This window comes from Physeter macrocephalus, chromosome 5 (genome assembly GCF_002837175.3).
Source record: "Physeter macrocephalus isolate SW-GA chromosome 5, ASM283717v5, whole genome shotgun sequence".
Lineage (NCBI taxonomy): Eukaryota > Metazoa > Chordata > Mammalia > Artiodactyla > Physeteridae > Physeter > Physeter macrocephalus.
In genome coordinates, this window is record NC_041218.1 from 52,999,182 (window position 1) to 53,019,658 (window position 20,477).

Consider the following 20,477-nt stretch of genomic DNA (forward strand, 5'->3'; position numbering starts at 1 on the left):
GGTGCTTTGTGACCACCTAGAGGGGTGGGATATGGAGGGTGGGAGGGAGGGAGATGCAAGAGGGAAGAGATATGGGGACATATGTATATGTATAACTGATTCACTTTGTTATAAAGCAGAAACTGATACACCATTGTAAAGCAATTATACTCTAATAAAGATGTTAAAAAAAAAAGAAAGAAAGATGGCCCTCACCAAGACCCAAATCTGGTGACACCTTGATTTTGAACTTCCCAGCCTCCAAAACTGTGAGAAATAAATTTCTGTTGTGTAAGTCACCTGGTCTATGGTATTTTGTTACAGCAGCCCAAGCTAAGACGTCGCCAAACAGTAAATGAACAGATGAATCTTATTATGAACATTAAAATATATATGAAAAATGTACCTGAATTGAAGTAAAATTTGGGGTGAGTGTGAATCACTCTGCTCTCAGCCTGGGAAGCAAACCAGAGTATGACAAAATAGCTCTCAGAATGGCCTCTGCACACTCCTGTCTGACTGCATAAGCCAAATGAGAGCATTATAACAAGATAGGAAATGGAATTTAAGTATACTAAAATCTTCCTTAGGATCCAACATCCAGTAAACATCTATGACTGCTTCTTCATGTATAGTAGTCAGGATGACTTAGGTTTATGTGGCAATAACAAATAAGCCCCAAATGTCAGTGGTATATAATAACTTTTATTTCTACATACACTACCTGTCCGTAGAGGATAAACTGGGGACACTGCTCTGTGTCCTCACTCTAGAATCCAAGCCAGCAGTGTCTGTCTAGACAGTGCCCATTGCTATGAAAGAAGGAAAAAGAAAACAGGGCAGATGATACATTGTCTCTGAACTTCCACCTAGAAGTAGCACATGTCACTTCTACTCACATCTAATTACACAAAGCAAGTCATATGGCTACACTTAACTCAAGGGGAAAAGGAGGGCAATTCTACCATGTTCCCAGATGGAGAACTGAACAGCTTAATTGCTACTATGTAGTGATTAGAGGTGAAGAGAGTATCAAGAGAAGTGTTTTTAATCTTTTTTCTTACTACATATAGATCCCTACCAGTCAAAACAATTTGCCTCCTAGAGTTTGTAAAATTCTGAGATTCCAGACTTTTGGGGACTTGAAGGGTCATATTTTACTTTAATTGTCAAATGGCAATAGATCCACCTCTTAAAAGTCTCTACCCAAGATATCCCATTACATCCCCCTGGTTGGTGGTTTCCAGTCACCTGGCCCTTGGGAAATCCCGTAAGACTCTCATCTGACTTTTCGGCAAAAACTCCACAGCCCAGAAGAGAGTAAAACAATACATTTAGGGTGAGGAAAGGGGAAAAACTACAATCAAGAATACTCTACCCAGCAAGGCTATCATTTGGATTTGCAGGAGAGATAAAGAGTTCTACGGACAAACAAAAGCAAAAGGAGTTCAGCACCACAAAACTGTTTTACTAGAAATATTAAAGGGACTACTGTAAGTGGAAAAGAAAAGGCCACCACTAGAAATATGAAAATTATGAAAGGAAAAATCTCATTGGTAAAGGCAAATATACAGTAAAGATGATGCAAAGAAGTTCTAGCAGGGAAGTTTATAGCAAAACAAGCCTACCTCAGGAAACAAAAATAAAAATAAACAACTTAACCTTACACCTAAAGGCACTAGAAAATGAAGAACAAAACTCCAAAGTTAGTAGAAGTAAAGAAATCATAGAAGATCAGGGTAGAAATAAATGAAATAGAGACTAAACAAACAATTGAAAAGATCAATGAAACTAAAAGATTTTTCTTTGAAAAGATAAACAAAATCGAAAAGCATTTAGCCAGACTTATCAAGGAAAAAAATACAAAGGGCCCAAATCATAAAATCAGAAATGAAACAAAAGAGGTTACAACTGACATCACAGAAATACAAAGGACCATAAGAGATTACTTATGTATAATACACCAATAAAATGAACAATCTAGAATAAATGGACAAATTCCTAGAAATGTATAATCTCCCAAAACTGAAACAGGAAGAAACAGAAAATATGAACAGGCTGGTTACCAGTAATGAAATGGAATCAATAATCAAAAAAACCTAACAAACAAAAGTCCAGGACCAGATGGCTCCACAGATGAATGCTACCAAACATTTAGTGAAGAGTTAACACAAATCCTTATCAATCTATTCCAAAAAATTGCAGAAGGAACACTTCTGAAATCATTCTATGAGACCAGCATCACCCTGATACAAAGATATCTTTGTCTTTGAATCAGACAAATATATCACAAAAGAGAAAATTACAGGCCAATATCACTGATGAACATAGGTGCAAAAATCCTCAACCATATATTAGCAAACCAAATTCAATAATATATTGAAAGGATCATACACCACGATCAAGTGGGGTTTACTCCAGAGATGCAAGGATGGTTTAATATCCACAAGTCAATGTGATACACCACATTAACAAATTGAAGAATAAAAATCATATGATCATCCCAACAGATGGAGGAAAACCTTTTGACAAAAGTCAACATCAGTTTATGATAAAAATTCTCAACAAAGTGGAGATAAAGGGAATGTACTTCAAAATAGTAAAGGCCATATATTACATGCCCACATCTAAGATCATACTCAACAGTGAAAAGCTGAAAGCATTTCCTCTAAGATCAGGACCAAGACAAGGATACCCACTTTGGGCAATTTTATTCAACATGGTATTGGAAGTCCTAGCCACAGCAATGAGAGAAGAAAAAGAAATAAAAGGAATCCAAATTGGAAAGGAAGAAACAAAATTGTCACTGTTTGCAGACAAAATTCAATATCCATTCATGACAAAAATTTCTCAGCAAAACCTACAGGTAACATCATACTTAACAGAGAAAGATTGAATGCTTTCCTTCTAGCTGGGGCAAGACAGAGATGTCCATTCTCAATACTCCTAATCAGTATAGTCCTAGCCCATGCAGTAGGGAAGAAAAAGAAATTTAAAAAATACAGAATGGGAAAGAAGTTCACAGACAACAAGTATGTCTTCGTAGAAAATCCCAAATAATCTACAGAAAAAGCTTCTGGAACTAATGTACTAATCTACCCCAATGCTCTACAACTTATGAGTAAGATTAGTAGGGATGCAAATCAACATACAACAGTCAATCATATTTCATTTGCCAGTTGTGAACATTTGGAATTTGGTGTACTTTTCAAATACCATTTATAATAGCACATAGAAAAATGAAGCACTTAGATAGAAATCTAACAAAATACATGCAAAATCTATATCCTGAGAACACGGGTGAAAGACACCAGTGAAAGAAATCAAAGATCTAAATAAGTGGAAAGATCTACCATGTTCATGTATTAAAAGAGTCAATACTGTTAAGATGTCAATTCTCCCTAGTTGATTCAAGGAAATATCCATCAAGAAGATTTCTCATAGATGTCAACAAGTCAATTCTAAAATTTATAGAAAGGCAAAAAAAAATCCCAAACAAACTGGACTAGCCAAAACAATTCTTAAAATGAAGAACAAAGTTAAAGGAGTCACACTGATCAATTTCAAGACATTATAAAGCTATAGTAACAAGATAGTGTAGTACTAACAAAAGGATAGATACATAAAATAGAAAGACCTGAAATTTATCCAAACTAAAACCTTGAGCTCTGTGGAAGATACTGTTAAGAGAATGAACATACAAGCCATACACTTGGAGAAAATATTTGAAAATCACACACGTGATATAGAACTGGTATCCAGAATATGTAAAGAACTCTCAAAACATAACAGTAAGAAAATAACTCAATTTTTAAAAAGAATCCACAGTTATCAACCAAAGACGATATACAGATGCCAAATATGCATATGAAAAGATGCTCACATCATTAGTCATTAAAGGAAAGCAAATTAAAACCACAATAAGCTAAAACTACCTACCTATTAGAAGGACTAAAAATATTTTTTAATGACAGTGTCAAGTGTTAGTGAAGATGTGGGGTGGCTGAAACTCTCCTTCATTGCTGATGGGAACGCAAGATCATACAGCCAGTCTGGAAAGAACAGTTTGTTTATCCACTCACCAGTTAAAGGACATTTGGGACATTTCTAGTGTCTGGTGATTATGAATAAAGCTTCTATAAACATTCATGTACAAGTTTTTATGTGAACATAAGTTTTCATTTCTCTTGCGTAAATAACTAGGAATGGGATACCTGAGTTTGCCAAAACTTACTGAACTATACTCTAAAAAGATTTAATTTTACTGTATGAAATAACTCAATAAACCTGTCTTTAAAATAAAGCCATGGATTAAGATATGGAGTAACAGCATCTGTGGCTTTAAATCTGTTAGGAAACAAGATGAGAAGAGAGGAATTTTTAGCATTGGGGTCAATTCATATATTTATTTATTTTCTTTAAAAAAAAGGTTTTAATGATAAAGTTTATTTAACCCAATATATCCAAAATAGAGCATTTCAACAAATGGCCAAAAAACCTTCTGAGATATCTTACTTTCTAATATTTGCACTAAATCCTCAAAATCCAATGTGTATTTTATACTTACGATCACATTCAGTTTGGACCGGCCACGTTTCTAGATATATCCAAAATAGAGCATTTCAACAAATGGCCAAAAAACCTCACGCTTTTTAAAGCAACATCTTCACAACAATCATTAAATGTTACCCATCCTAACATTACTTTTTTTTTTGGGGGGGTAACTATTTTAGAAATAAGCAAGCCACTTTTTTAATCATTATAGTACCGAATCATTTTCTAAATACTGGCTTGCTTTGGAGACTATATAGTTTCTTAGGTATAATTTGTCACTAATCATTACAGATCACAGTTCTTCACAGCCAAAGTGGACGGCTGAGATAAAAGTGAAATTCACTCAAGTATACATGGGCGTTAAGATGATAGTTTTTAACCTTGAAAACATCAACTAGGAAATGTTGTTTCAGTGGAAAATTAAGCATGTTGACATGATTTCCTGTGCTGTATTTCTAACATAGGCAAAGAGAGATTTGGAGAGATTTCCTTAAAGACTGGGTACTCTTTAAATAGGTTGTTAAAAAATTATTAAAGAAGACAATTTAGGTGATACAAACTCTACTTAACACTTCGTGAAACAGGCAGCCTATTCAGAGAACTGCAAAATGGAGCAGAAGGCAGACAGCTTTGATAGGGTAAAGAATAAAGAATAAGGACGAGGAAAATAGAAAATATCTGATTGGCTGGAGTCACACAGTCAACCTTGTTTGGGGTGAGAAGGGACAAGGAAATAATATAGAGCCCAGAGTTGGCTTGGCATTTTGGAGACTGGCTGACTGTATATACTATAGCACAGTATAATATACTATATTTCCGGTCAAGTGGAGTGTTTACAGGGACATGAAAGTTATCTAAGTTTCAGTTGGCTGATGTGGTATCCCTGGGGCAGGAGTGGCTCCATCTTGAGCCTAGAAAGTTATTTCAGCAAGGTAAATGTTTAAACATTCTTTGCTTTGTGATTTGATCATTTTTAAAGAGGAATTTTCCATTTTGGCTATATGTGAGGACAGGCTATAGCAGAAACTCTGTTTACCCATATAGCTCCTGTGGGTGAATGAGAATACAGACAAACATTCACCCCACCCCACAATGTCCAACTTGGCCATTTCAGAGGGGTCTGGATTTCAAATCCCAGTTGCACCCTCAACCGGGGGCCCTTGTGGACAGCACAGCTGTATGCTTCAGCTCTTTTGCCACTAAAGAAATAGAAATCTTCATTTTAGAAACAAGAAAGCTGAAAGTCCATAAAATCATGAATAATATGAATGGGTGCCAAATGGCCAAAACTTGTTTTTGGAACCTTCAACTTTCTGGAACCTTGGTTCAACCATCTGGAACCAAGTGATGTTTTGAGGCCCCAGAGAAATCTTTTTTCAGACAACCAAAAAGAAGCATGATACTACCCACATGAGAGGAATATATAGACCTGATTCCTTCTGAAAAGAGCATTTTGATCTAGATGAGATGAATGTATGGATGATACAGAAAAACTAGAGGAGTATGAGATACAGATGTTATGTCTGACTTAGATATTTTTCACTCTTCAATAATCTAAATGTTCCATGTTTTCCCTAAAAAAAACCCTTGCAATTTAACTATAGTTCTATTTGCTTGGGTGAATTCAGACTGTCCCCTATAAACTAGTGCAATGTTGTTCTCTTAGTAGAAAGAATGTTTTTTCTTTCACTCAAAGGATCAAAGTGGACAGCTGGTCTCTGGCCAGTCCCCACATAATGATGCTACCTGATTTTAATCAACTTGCAAACATCTAAGTATCTACTGTGGAAGACAAAGGGCTGATGGAGTTGACCAGTATCTCACGGGTTCTTAAGGAACATCCTAGAGTACATACATATGGTGTACATAGAGTACACCATACCTGGAGAGTTTATAAATACTTGAACCCTTGGCAGAGATTGTGATTCAAATGGTCTAGGGTGGGATACCAGCGCTCTGGTGTTTTCTTAAAGCTCCCTCAGCTGATTCGAACGTAGCCAGGACTGAGACCCTGAGTCTGGTCCTTTGCTTCCATGTTACCAGACTCCCACACCTGGCGACCTTTGCATTCTGTGAGCTTAGGGCAGAACGGCTCATAAACACTCTTGAAAAATCACCTGATGGGGATTTCTGCAGGTTCTTCTGCCGCACAGAATTCTGAAACTCTAGGACGCAATAATCCCAGCCCATGAGGCAGAGCTTGGAGACATGCCCAGAGAGGACCTTCCAGATCAATGCTCCAGACTTTTTGCTGCACTCTCCTCCAGGATGCCAGCTGCGGTGAAAAACTGCAGCAGGCAATGATGAGGTACCTCTGCCGTGATGGGCAAGGTTAGGTTGTACAGTAAGAAGAGATGCTGGAGAGGGGGTGGCTCCCCCAGAGTAGCTGTCGGCCTTGCCTGCCGTCCCATGCCTGTCCCCACGGGTTGCTCTCTGCCCCCGTCACGGTGGGCCCTCTTCTGAGGGTCTGCTCAGGCCCGGAGCCAGCAGGGGAGCCAGCTGGGCCCTTCTCTCCTCCTGTCCGCTCTCCTCCCGGTCCCCCCTCCCCCCTCCACAGGTAAGTGAGGGGGAGGGGAGGGGAGGGCACGCGCGGCCTTGAGGCCCCCAACCCCACCCCGCCCCTGAGGAAATCTTTTGGGTGCCCGAAAGGGGGGCACCAACTCCGGCTCGTGGGGCCCTGCCCTGCCCAAGGCACACCGCATCGCCTTCCCCTTTTGTCGAACTGGCTTCCGCCCGACGTGGCCAGGCTCCCACCTGCCGGGCCTTCCTAGAGCCGCTGGGCCCGGCCTCCGGCGGCCTGACAGCTCCAGCGTGGACCGCCGCCGCGGCGCCTCGGCCTGCCCTAGCTGCCAGTCTTCCGGGCACCGCCCTGGCAGAGCTGGTTTTTAAGTCATGGACTCGGGTTGTAAATTACTGCGTGGCAGTGGGCTCCCGGAAGAGCCGGCATCCCTGCCCCCTGTTTTCCCACCGCGGACTCTGCACAGAGATTTTGTTTTCTTCTTTTTTTCTGGCCTCCGAGGGGCGGGATTGGGGGAGGAGGGGTGGGGCAGCGGAGGGTTGGCGGCACGGTCGGTAGGCTGGTCGGTGTCCACTCTGCACCTTCAAGGGGGTGGGGGGCAGGGGTGGAGCGCCCCGGAAGGAGGCAGGCTGCCCCGCGCTTGCCCGCCTGCGCTGGGCCACCAGCACACCAGCCCACCGCCCCGCCGCCCCGGCTGCCTCACCACAGACGCCTGTTGCCCATCCCTGTGGAGCTTCAGTGTTTAGGGCGAGGGCAGCAGCGTAGAGACTGTGCCCTGCGCTCGGCCCGACGCCAGAAATGCCAACGCCTGGCCACCAGCAGATCCACGCCGCCGCCCTGCGCTGAGGACTCCGGAGGCCATCGGCGGGCTGCCTGTCTGCGGTTGTATTAAGTTGCCTCCGTGTCCCCTCCTCCCTCCACCCCCTGAGTTCCTTCTGCTGTTTTTTCCACCCCTTTCCTTCCACTCCTCTCTTGGTTCAGCACGGGTAAAACGGTTACCCCTTCCTCCCCACCTCCTGGATCACCAGCTCATGTCATGTTTCCTTCTCTTTTCTTTTCGTGTCAGGCTGCTTTTCTTCCAAACGTTCCTCCTCTGCCTCCCCTCCCGTTCCTCTCTCCCTCCCCTTCCTTCCTTCATTCTTTCCTTGGAGCACTGAGCACCATTTGGAAGCTTGAGAGAAACCAAAATTAGAGAGATAGTGTGTGGGGAAAAAAAAAAAAGAGAAGATATGCTGGAACTATCACAGACACACCAGCAGATCCATGCAGGCAGGTCAGGTGGTCGATGAAATTTGGATAAAACACCTTTATAGTTCAAAGCTGATTCCCTGTCTATAATATCAGATCACATCTATCTCATATTCATCATGGTGATGGCCAGTTTGTGTCATCTGTTTTTGTTTTGGACACCAAGTGGACCATGGGGAATCTGCCGAATTAAGAAGTCCCTGCCCTCTAGTCAATCCTGGCCAATGCCATTTCCACAAATACCTCTTCTTTCATGCACCCACTCACCCACTCAGCCCCTCAGCACCTGCCCCCAGCCATGATTTGCATTAATATTCAAGAAGATTCTGGGAGAAAATAGTAAATAAATTTACCATTTGCTTTGAACACACACCCACACACACAGAGCCAGTGTTCTCACTTGAGACAAATCACTGTGGAGAGGTGTCTGCAAGCAGGTTACTGATTTTCCAGGGAAAACCTCCACATCTTGCTTCTGCATTTCCGGTATCTCAAACCAAAACTGACCAGGCAATCTCCCTCCAAACAAAGGATGGGACTCTGTGTCTCTCACATTCAACACAGACAAACACACACACACACACACACACACACACACACATGCTCTCATGTGCCTTAAAGTTTTGGCATTTCTCATCGTGAAGAACTGTTCTACAAAGTGCAGGAGGTTTTTAATGTCCCTGGCCCACACCCTCCTAAATGCCAGAGGCAACCCCAGTTGCTGTAATAACCAAAAACACCCTCTCGTGTTTCCTAGTGTCCTCCTGGGGGGTTGTGTCACCCCAGAATGAGAACCATAGCTGGCTCTGTGTTGGGTATTTGCCCTCACTCTTCAGTGCAGTTGTTCTCAATCTTGTGGAGAGTTCAAAACCCCTAATGGCTGAGTGCCACCTCCAGAGAGTCTGAGTTAATTGGTCCAAACTGCATCTTAGGCTTCAGGAGTTTAAAAACTGCCCCAGCTGAGTCTAACGTGTAGCTGAGGTCAGCCTTTCCAGGGCCACGTCCACAGGTCTGGGACTCTCTGCAATGGCAGACCTGGCCAGCATCTCCCACTTGGGAGGGCAGGCTGGCACAACGTGAGCCAAAGCAGCTGCTTTGAGTCAGGACTAACATTCCACTCCATTCACCAGGCTCCCGACACTGGATCTGACATCCACCTGACTATTCTGTACCCTGACGTCTGCCTGCACAGCGATATATGGGTCAGTGAGAAGCTACCTGCTAAATGAAGCAGCCCCCAGCTTGTCCTCTCCAGGAGACACCCTAAAAGGGGAAAGGAAAGCTGTGTATACATTTCTTAGCCCAGAGAAAGAAAAAAAAAACAGGGATCTCAGGCTTGGGAATAGGATCCTTCAGGCTGCCCCAGGCCTTCTGGGGGGCATGATCACCAAAAATGTGCCAGTAAATGTCTCTAGGTAGACTTGTTTAATTATTGTGGCCTTTAGCTACCTGCCACTGGGTTCTTTACTGAATATCTCCTCCTTTGTGGGTCCTGGGAGACTCCACCCCTCTCCTGTTCTCACTTATCTGGCTAGAGTTTCTTGGGAAGTTTGGTTAGTAGGGCAACAAAGATAACTATTTGTCTCAGAAAAATTCTGTTTTGTTTTATTTAAATCTCCCTATCTAAAGGTGCTGTTGTTGCATTGTTTTAGGAAGTGGACAAGCTTGGATTCTATGGAAGTGAGATAACCTTTCAAGAAGACAGCTGAGAGAGCACGCCTCTGGTTTGCTCCTGGCTCCACGTTCTCTCTTATTTGTATTCAATAATTTATGCCAGAAATGCCAGAAAATGGGGTGGGGAGAGCCCTGCGTTTGCCAAGTTCTGTGATGTTAATACTCCCACCATGGCTGATTACAAGCTACCGACATTTTAACAACTGGCTATCTTATCTCCTTTCCCATCTTCTCAAACATATACACAATTGGAAGCTCCCTAAGATTAATCAATTTTTATCTCCTAGTCACATGATTTATATACTGGAAATGCACCCTTTGAAAGGGTGGTGGAGTATCTGACCACAACCTGGGATGAAAGATGCTCAGATTCTCTGAGAGGAGACCCTGGGAAGACTGGAAACGGCGTGCTAGCCAGCCATGGACATGGACATACAGAGGAAAGACTCAGAGGGGGGTGTGGAGATGGAAGTCAAGATGCCATCCATCCACATAGCAAGGCACCAAGTTTCAATAAGTTCTCGGGTCTAGTTAGCCCTTTCCTTCTCATTAGAAACCCAGGTGGTGCAAACATATTTGAAATAATCCAGGGAAGGAACCACAAAACTGAAGACTGAGTTACGGTGGGGTCCAGAAGGACTGGGGATGGTGCTTGTTGAGTCCCTGGACAATGTGCCATGACCCTGGGGGAATCTATCTGTTCAGCTACATGAGTGCAGGGCCATATGCAAAGAGGGTTTGAGCAGCACAGGGAAGTTTGGCCTTTGTGGGCAGATACGACTTGATGCTTATGGAATGCTATTTCTAAAGGTTCACTGCATTGCTATTCACATCACACTCTCTTCGTAAAATGAGCCAGGGAAAAAGAGAGAGAGAAAGAATTCACACACTATTTCAGATATAGATAATACCAAAAGGCAATATTTACTATGCACCAGGCACTGTTCTACTTTTCACACCTTGACAGTTAATCCTCAGGACTGTTCTATGTATGAGTTGGGTGCTATGATTAAGCCCATTTTACAAATGAGGAAACTGAGGCACAGGCTGCTTTAGTAACTTGCCCAAGTTTACACGCTAATAAGTGGCAGACTGAGATTGAAGCCTGGCCGTATGGCTCAGAGTATGGGCTCCACTATGGATAGGATCTCTCCTCTTAATCACTGAGCCCTGGCCGTCGGGCGTCCTGGGTGTGTACACATTTTCTTTTTGACTGTGACCCTGAGTGTGGCTCATCAAGAGTCCTGAGAAGCCCGTTCCTGACTTGTGGTGGGGTCTTGCGGGGCCGAGGTACTGTTTGGATTGGGCTTCTGGGCACTGACTCTGCTTTTTCCTCCCAGAAGAGAAAGGAGCCTTGCCAACGCCAAGTTTACACAAGAACCAGGAGGAGGAATATCTGTGATAGTCCCTTAAAGGAAAGTAAATAGATCGCTAGCGTGAGTTCTTCGTGATGAGGCTAAAATAGAGGTTTCCAGGTCAGTCCAGACTCTGGCAGACCATGTCCTTGCAAGCAGAGTGTCCTGTGCCGGATTCTGGGTCAAAGGGATGCTCTGCTGATGTACCACTTCTGCTCCTACCTGCATGGCCTCTCTCTTCTGGAAAAAATTAAAATATGAACTTGGCTAATGAAGCTGAAGACTTTATCTAAACTTACATACCCCACCTGGAACACTGAAGTCATAATAAGTATTTGCCAATGAAAGAAGGGATGAACTAATGAAAAAATGGTGCTTTCCCTCTTCTACCTGGTACTACTGGGGGAACTCACTGCCAGTGACTCATACCGGAGAGAGATTCTCCTCCTGGACTACAGATCCCCTTTCTACAGGCCCCTGGCTCTGCTCTAGTTGCTGCTCTTGAGGCACTGGCTCCTCGAGACTTTATCCTGTGACTTTGTCCCCACCGTGTCCTATGTCCTGCACGTGTGGGGCAGAAACATCAGAGGGCTATCATATGGCTAAGCCTCCAGGTTCTTCTCATGTTTGAGTCAGGAGGAAGCAAGGCTTGAGGTTCTTCATCCACACGCTCTCCCTCCAGCAAAGGAAAAGAATGCAGCCTCTCCCCTCCTGTCATCCTGCCAGTGCTTCATTCAGTAAGGTCAGATTTGACATAATTCAGACTCATGTCCGAGGATTTGTTTTTTCATGTGAGTCACATTTAAACCCAAAACAGTATTTTCCCCCCGTTTTCTATAAAAAAGAAAATACTTTCATTTTTTTAAATGTACTTGTCTTGTTTTGTTTATTTTTCCTTCCAAAAGAAGAAATAAAATATAAATCCTTTATAACAATGTATTATCCAAAGGCTCAGAGAGTTCATGGACATATTTTCTGAAGAACTAAGAGGCTTTACTGCATACCCAGAAGCTTCCCTGACACACTGCAACAGAAAGGGTCTTGGGTTGTTCAAATGTGAAATTATTACTGTACTTTTCCTACCATTTGGCGGAACTATTTCCTCCCTCTCTATCAAGGAACCCCAGTACCCCACCGTTGTTTTAAACAAGTGGAATATTGCCTGGTTCAGAATTTGCAGCTACTAACATGCACGACTGGTCCAGAGCACAGCCCTGACTTGGGAGTGGTGGGAGGCAGGGATACACAAAAAGAAGTTGTGCGCAACAAATTACAAGATGCCGCGGATGCATCTCTTGAACTTGACCAGTGACTAATGTATGAGAAATGGCCACAGAGCTATGCTCATTCTAGGGAAAACTTTTTAATTAAAGAAGAGATTTTCAATAACTCCCATCCTGGGAAGGTCCACTGGGTTTAGGAATGGAAAGTTACTGGGCTAGAAAGGATAGGACACTCTGCTCTAGGCCAGGATCCTTCGTGCTCACGGAGGAGAGAAAAGATGCAAATGATTCAAAGTTTACAACGTGGCTTTATTAAGGCAGGCCTTGGGGTGTGATAGCCAGGGTCCTGACCCAGGGTTTTGGGGACTGGGATCTAGTTCTCTCTCTGCTCATGTCTAACTGGTCAGTCACTGGGCATCTCTGAGGCTCAGTTTTCCCGTCCAGTATGAGGCATTAGAGTAGCACAGTGCCTGGCACATCACAGACACCTAGTGATTGTGAAGGGAAGGGAGGGAGGGAGGGAAGAAGCAAGAAATGCTTCTCAAGCACTGCTGCAGACTCAAATTAAAATAATACATGACCCCTCACCCTCCTCACTTTCTAAAGCCTCAAGATCCTAATCTAACCCACCATGAGAAGGGGTGGGGACACTGCCCTGGGAACAGTAGCTCTTCAGTGAGTTGTGAGTTGGGGAAGGAAGAAGAACCTCAGATCATAAACCAGTTACAGGGCTTATCATGGGCACATAGTCCCTCCTCCCCCGTTTAGTGTCATGGTGTTTAATGCCTCATCCAAGTCCTTTCTGCTTTATCCAGGTTATGCAGTATTTCCCACAGCTCCAAACCTCAGGCTGCTCTGCCCTTCCTACCCTCCCTCTTGCTTCTGTGTCATGGCCACAGCACCCTTTTCTAAGAGCTCTTAGTCACCAGGAAAACAATGACCTTGCCTCCTAATACTCAAGTGCATCCTGTTTTAGCAGGAGCAGCCATCTTCACAATAGCCCAGCTGCAAGACAGCCTCTCCTGTTTCAGAAATGCCCTGCCTGGGTAGGTCACTCTTCCTCCCGGAATCAACCCAGGATAAAGAGGCGGTGTGTCTCAGCTTTCGCCCCTTTGCCCTTGCTCCTCCCTCTGCATCCTTTTGGACCCCACGGTTCCTCTGAGATTGAGTCATACATCTTCCTCCTTGCAACATGATGAGACAGGGACAAAAATTATGAATGTCTGAAAATCCATAAGCTTTTTCCTCCCCGTCAATTACATGAAAGTCTGGTGTTGCCAGCATGACATTCTCCTCTCTCTCTCCATCTCCCCTCCCCACTTCATTGTGCACCCTGGGGTCATGAGCAGAGGAAGATATATAGAAGATTCACATTGAAAAGGAAAATAGAAGAAAAAAATTGTAGAAGTAGAAAAAATTAAAACAGATTTTAAAATGATGGGTAGCATGGACAGAGGAAAGAAAAGTCATGAAGGTTTTAGGAAGTTTGGGTTTAAGAGTTGAGGGAGTGGAAAAGAGAGTTTCAGGGTTTAGCAGTAGTCTGTGTAGAATTCATTGAGAATGGCTGATAGAGTAAGGGAGAAGGAAAGGGGGAGGGAGAGGAAGAGAAAGAGAGAGAGAGAGAGAGAGAAAGAGAGAATTTCTAAAGGGTTTGCTGCATTAAGAAAATACTTTCTCCAGAGACTGAGTAATGGTTTGAACTGCTGTTCATGACTTTGCGACGGCTTCACTATACGTCTCTCCATACGATCCAGCACCAGATTGCTTATGGACACATCTGCTTATATATTGGGGACAGTAACTTACCTGAGGGTGGCCTTTTTCCCAGACTGGGTTCCTACATGTTGCTTACCTGCCCTGGACCTATACAAGCATTCATCTACTGATCCATTTTATCCTCCCCCCAAATATAAAACTAAGTCACTTATTATTGCCCCAGGCATACTAGAGTTTTTTAAAAGTCCTCGTTACTTGGGAGGACGGACGGCTGTTCCTTCTTTTCACTTTAGAAACTCCTTCCCTCCCTTCTGACCCTAAATTCCTCCACTAGCAGCCAGCATGGCGATGGCAGCCAGGGGAATGGGGTAAAGGATGGTGGGGTGGGCGATGCTGGAGACCAGGTGGGAAGGGACGTTACTAAGTTCTTTGGGGAGATAGCTTCAGTGTCAACATTAGTATCTGTAATGAATAGACTCCGAAAATTATTTTGTCTTAAAGTTAGGATTAGCAAGGGCAAAATGTTACACTGTAAAAGCTTAGTTTTCCTGGAAGCCACAGGAAGAAAAGAGGTTTGGGAAACACACGAATATGTGGTGTTCCACATGTTCCAAAGACCTATTTTAGAGCATTTCCTATCTGTGAAGTCCTTAAACTCTCTTCCAATTCTTAGACAGCAATGTCGATTGAGTGGATAACTTGAAGACGGGCAGTACCACACAATTTCCATCAAAAGGCAATTCAGTGCTTTCATAACAGCAGGGATGGCTACTAGTACTTAGAAAGCCATAAGTGGCTCATCCATCTTCGGGGATAATTTATATGACTTGTATGACATGAAATTTAACACAAGTACATCCAAAAGAATGGTGATTTAATGCCCCAGATTTTTTTTAAAAACTGAGGCTTTGCTGCCATTAGGTGAGTTTCACTTCACACTATTTTATTTTCACTTGAAGAAATATCTCTTTAATAAATAATTTTAAAACATTTTTTTCCAACTGGGGGCAGAATCCTAAGTTCAAACATCTGACCAGAGTTAAGCCTGCTTTTCTCTGGGACATGACTGAGTTGTTCTCTGTGAGTTATTGACCCTACATACCTAAGTCATTCTGAGCAGAGAAAGCCTGTTTTCTTCTCTTTAAAGATAGTCTAGTGGAAGAGAACAAGGCCCCATATTTCCTCTATAGTACCTTAAAGGAAGCAGGTGAAAGATCTTTCTAGTAAGAAAATACAGACAATAATTGCTGTATCTGCTGAACACTGCACCCAAGTAAAGTACCCATATCAAAATTCTTTTTAAAATCTGGCCAGGTAGGGCTTCCCTGGTGGCGCAGTGGTTGAGAGTCCGCCTGCCGATGCAGGGGACACGGGTTCGTGCCCCGGTCCGGGAAGATCCCACATGCCGCGGAGCCGCTGGGCCCGTGAGCCATGGCCGCTGAGCCTGCGCGTCCGGAGCCTGTGCTCCGCAACGGGAGAGGCCACAGCAGTGGAAGGCCCGCGTACCGCAAAAAAAAAAAAAAAATCTGGCCAGGTAGAGACAGTGGTTTTGTGGCTATCTGTGAAAGTGGTAGGAAAGGGGATGTTATATCACTTAATAACCAAAGCAAGTATCCTAAAGAAGTCCTTTTCAGACTTTCCACAGCTTCATAGGCCCCTGTTTGGTTTTTATCTCCTCCTGCCTCCCCTGTACACTTAACCCTGCTTATAGGCCTCCAACCCTTCCCAAGAGAGGATCATTAAAAAGAGAGTCCTCAAAAGGACACAGGCTCTTTAATATATATATATGGAGGCTACATTGAGAGGCCACCAATCTAAGCAGTAGGAATATTCATTTCAAGCGTTTTACTGTATTAACCATGTCCTTCTATTTTCCGTAGTCTGCTGCTTTGACATCTGGGGCCTTGCTGACCCTGGATAGACTACCCCTCCCAGGGCTGGCCAATTCCTAAAGAGAGTAAATAGCTCATCTATGAGTGTGTCTTTCATATGCTAACCAACCAATCCAGAGCTCACACCTCCAACTCCCTCCTCTGTGGGCTTTCACACACTTATCACCCCAGGGCCAAGTACCAGATGACTATGCCCCAGAGCCCTCTGAAATTATTCAAACTAGCCAATCCTAAACCTGCTTACCTGACTTGCCTGTTCCTTCCCGTGCAAACCACAGTAAAAGCTCTTGCTCACATTTTCCCCTCATTCCTTCTACCTCCTGACTAACCCTGGTGCTTCCACTGTGGCCCTGTGTGACCCGCCATACCTCCTATTTCTGAAAGGGAACTGTGAATAAACTTTGTCCTTCTTGACAATCATTTCCATGTCTGCCTGTCTTAGCACACCTGACTAAAACGAATCCTAGGTACCCTTGTAACATTTGTCCTGTTACCATTCCAGCCCCAGTCCAGACCAGAAAGGGCCACTTGCCTCATCCCTCCTCCTTAAGAATGAGCAGCCTCTCCACCTCCAACCCCCTGGAGAGGAAAACCAAATGCAGCAGGATGACTGATGGACTGGGAGAGAGAACTGAAAGGAATTAAGAAGATGTGGCACATATATACAATGGAATATTACTCAGCCATAAAAAGAAACGAAACTGAGTTATTTGTAGTGAGGTGGATGGACATGGAGTCTGTCATACAGAGTGAAGTAAGTCAGAAGGAGAAAAACAAATACCATATGCTAACACATATATATGGAATCTAAGAAAAAAAAATGTCATGAAGAGACTAGGGGTAGGATGGGAATAAAACAGGGAAGGGTAAGCTGTGACAAAGTGAGAGAGTGGCATGGACATATATACACTACCAAATGTAAAATAGATAGCTAGTGAGAAGCAGCCGCGTGGCACAGGGAGATCAGCTCGGTGCTTTGTGACCACCTAGAGGGGTGGAATAGGGAGGGTGGGAGGGAGGGAGACGCCAGAGGGAAGAGATATGGGGATATATGTATATGTATAACTGATTCACTTTGTTGTAAAGCAGAAACTAACACAACATTGTAAAGCAATTATATTCCAATAAAGATGTTTAAAAAAAAAAAAGAAACGATGGCACCTCCTTTTAAAACGGTACTGAAAGAGGAGAGAGAGAATCTTAAAAATGTGTGTGCTGACTGCACTTTTGTCAGTTAGATGGCATTTATATGAAAGGATATGGGAAAGAGAGAGAGAGAGAGTGGGTTTGCCATTTAAAAGAATCCAATAGATATATTTTATAACTGGGAGAATAATCACCTTACAAAACCAGTTATCTTTTAATTTATACATTGTGTAAATCTGTAATTTTACATGTCATATTTCCTTGAAGTGGGATACATATGGATTTAGTTTGCAAAACAATTCATTTAAACTCCCTTAATTAGAGGACTTTTACGTGTAAAAATATGATTTTATAAAGAACTGCTGGTGGTTGCACCTAGTATAGACTCTGAATGTACTTTTCTATTTCCAGTTTTGATATGAACTAGGTATACAACTTTAAGCAAATTACTTGTTGTGACTTGGTTTCTTCTGTAAAATGAGAAGTTTGGATTAAGTTATTTTTCATTCAATGATTTTCTATATATATTCATTGGTTTAACTTGTACTTAACATATATCAGATGTTAATATACATCAAGATGAATTTTCTACAAACAATTTTTACATTTTTCCCCCATGGCTTTAATGCTATTAAATTCAAGCCTGCTAATGCTTCCATTGTATTGTGATTTTGCAAGATGTTTTATGTTTTCAGCCTTGTTTACTCCTGTGAAGCAAGGAATATTGCTTGGAGAAAAAAAAAAACTATGTATTGTTATCCAATGTATAATCATTACATTTATGGCCCTGAATTTCTATTGAATTTCTCTCTGTGTATTTATTATCCCATATTCACCAATCACCATATGTTCTCCTCTAGATGGTTATTGCTGTCAGGGATATGCTTATAAGATTTACTTTTTGTCATTATTTATTTCTTAATCATAGTTATACACTGGCCATAAATGAGAGAAGACAGATGCATCATTTCCCCAACCCTGGCAGACAAAAAGAAATATATTCAGTGTCAAATAAAGAGTGTAGCACATATGCACTTCTTTGCTTCAAAACAGTGCTATAATCAGGGCTGCTGTGTATGGTTGTGTGGACTGTATATTGCACAAGTCTCAGGGACACCATTAGCTTCCTATGAATGGTATCTGTGGCACTGTGCAGTATATAATCTGCTAAGCCATATGCTGAGGCCCTTGATGAAATGTCAGCATATTTTCAGGGGAAATGGGCAATTCTAATAGTAGTATGTCTAATACCATGGTGTTTACACTAGATAGGCTACAACCAGAGATAAGATCAATCAAACTGAGGCAACCACCCAGTGACCATAACTGACATATTTCTCTTTGCTTCTAAATTCCTACCATCTAAGGATATAAGTGCTGTCTCCATTTTCTCATTACCTTCAAAACTCCCTGCAGTACAGCTTCTGTTGATCCAACTTACTGAAACGGTTCTCTCTCAGGTCACCAGTGACATGATATGGACTGAATTTCCCAGTTATCATTTTCTTTGACTTCTCTCCAGCATTTAATTTTGCTGACTACCCTCCTTTTTCTATGTCCTTTCTTGCTGAGATGGTTTCTTTCTTAAGGTTCAATGATAGACGGTGGGGATCCTATCAGAGGGGCACTTGTATGGATGAAAACTGTTTGTTAGAAAAGTTGCCAGCTATATCCCAGGCAAGAAAAAGAAATCACCTGGGTACCCCTAAAGGTCACCTCCCTTAGAGGGGCATAGGAAAGGAGCCTCCACCTTGGGAGAGGTATGGGTCACAAGGGAGGCAAGAAGGGGTGTAGTGCTGGGGCCATATCCTGACTGGGACCTCTGCTTTCTGCTCTGGCCTCACCAAGTGGCTCTGTGTGCAACCTAAAGAGTCTTGTCACCAGCGGGAGGGCACATGGCACCCAGCCTTCCAGGACTTGAGTGCCCACAAATAAGTGTGATTCTGGAAGCTCACTTCTCAAGGAACTGTTGAGGGAGGACTTGCCTCAGGACTAGCCATAGGAGGAGAGGACCAGCTTCCTCCAGTGAAGTCTGAGTCCTAATTACAGTACACCTTTACCTATATAGAGAGACACCCCCTCTGTCTAGCCAAGGACCTCACTCCACCTCTGAGTCTCAGCCATTGAAGAGATCTAACGCTCCTCTCCCCAGTGTTTCTAAACAGCTGGGACACTCATCCACCATGGCTCAAACCTCCACAACCTCCCTCTGCTGAGACATCAGGAACTGAGTGCTTTAACCCTGGGGCCACTGTGGGAGCTGGGTCTTCATCCAGCTACTGTTATTTCTACACAACTCTCCAAGATAAGCTTCTACTCACTCACAGTCAGAAAAACGAGGTAGGATTGAGTCAGACTAGACATCCCCCCCAGCCCCAGACTCTCATAAGCGTTAGGGGACCCTGAGCAAAGGGAAAGGATAAATCCTTGCAAGGAGGTAGTTAGGATTTGGAGACCTGTATTTTCAAAAGATACAGGTGTACAGAGGGTCTCAAATATTTTTCCTTTGAGGAAAACAGAGCACATTAATCACAACATCAAAGAGTAGAGGGGCACCTCAGTCCTAATGTGAAACACTGGTGGTCCTCCTTCCCCTCTAAGTGCCCTTCTGCCCTTTCAATGTCGTTTCTTTCTCATATCCCTCCCCTAAGATATAGGCTAAGGTGCACTTCTCCCACCTGTGCTATTCTCTCTAATATCTTCTTTACATATAGAATGAACTTCACAACTTCAGCAATCTCCTAAGGCAGTAGTTGGAAAAGCCAGCGATTTGGAGACAGCCAAGAAGGAGAAATCCTGGAGATAGATGTCTTTGCACTGCAAGTCCAAACCAAAGGTCAACTACTCACACAATCGATCACAATAAAGATAAACCCATGCACCTGGAAAAGAGATGCGATCCCTTGTGTGAATAACTGAAGGGCCCAATGGATTTGAAAAGGCCAGAGATGGAGAGACCACAGCTGGAGAAATGAAGGTGATTTTGCTGACTTGAAAGAAGGTGAAGCCTTACTAGTAAGCAGGGACAAGCACTGAGTTCCACTCAAGAGTAATCCTCAAACAAAGACTCCTCCAAACAAAACAACCTTCCAAGTTTTAGATATTAAAGACAAATTAGGGCTTCCCTGGTGGTGCAGTGGTTGAGAATCCGCCTGCCGATGCAGGGGACAAG

The 20,477-nt window shown here is 43.1% G+C and overlaps 1 long non-coding RNA gene across 1 annotated transcript; it reads left to right on the forward strand.

Moving 5' to 3' along the window:
- Nucleotides 1-7,656: 7,656 nt before the first annotated feature.
- Nucleotides 7,657-11,301, forward strand: LOC114486313 (uncharacterized). Its single transcript, XR_003679866.1, has 3 exons — nt 7,657-7,933; nt 9,430-9,501; nt 9,952-11,301. It is a non-coding gene; the product is annotated as an uncharacterized lncRNA (long non-coding RNA).
- The last annotated feature ends 9,176 nt before the right edge of the window (nt 11,302-20,477 follow it).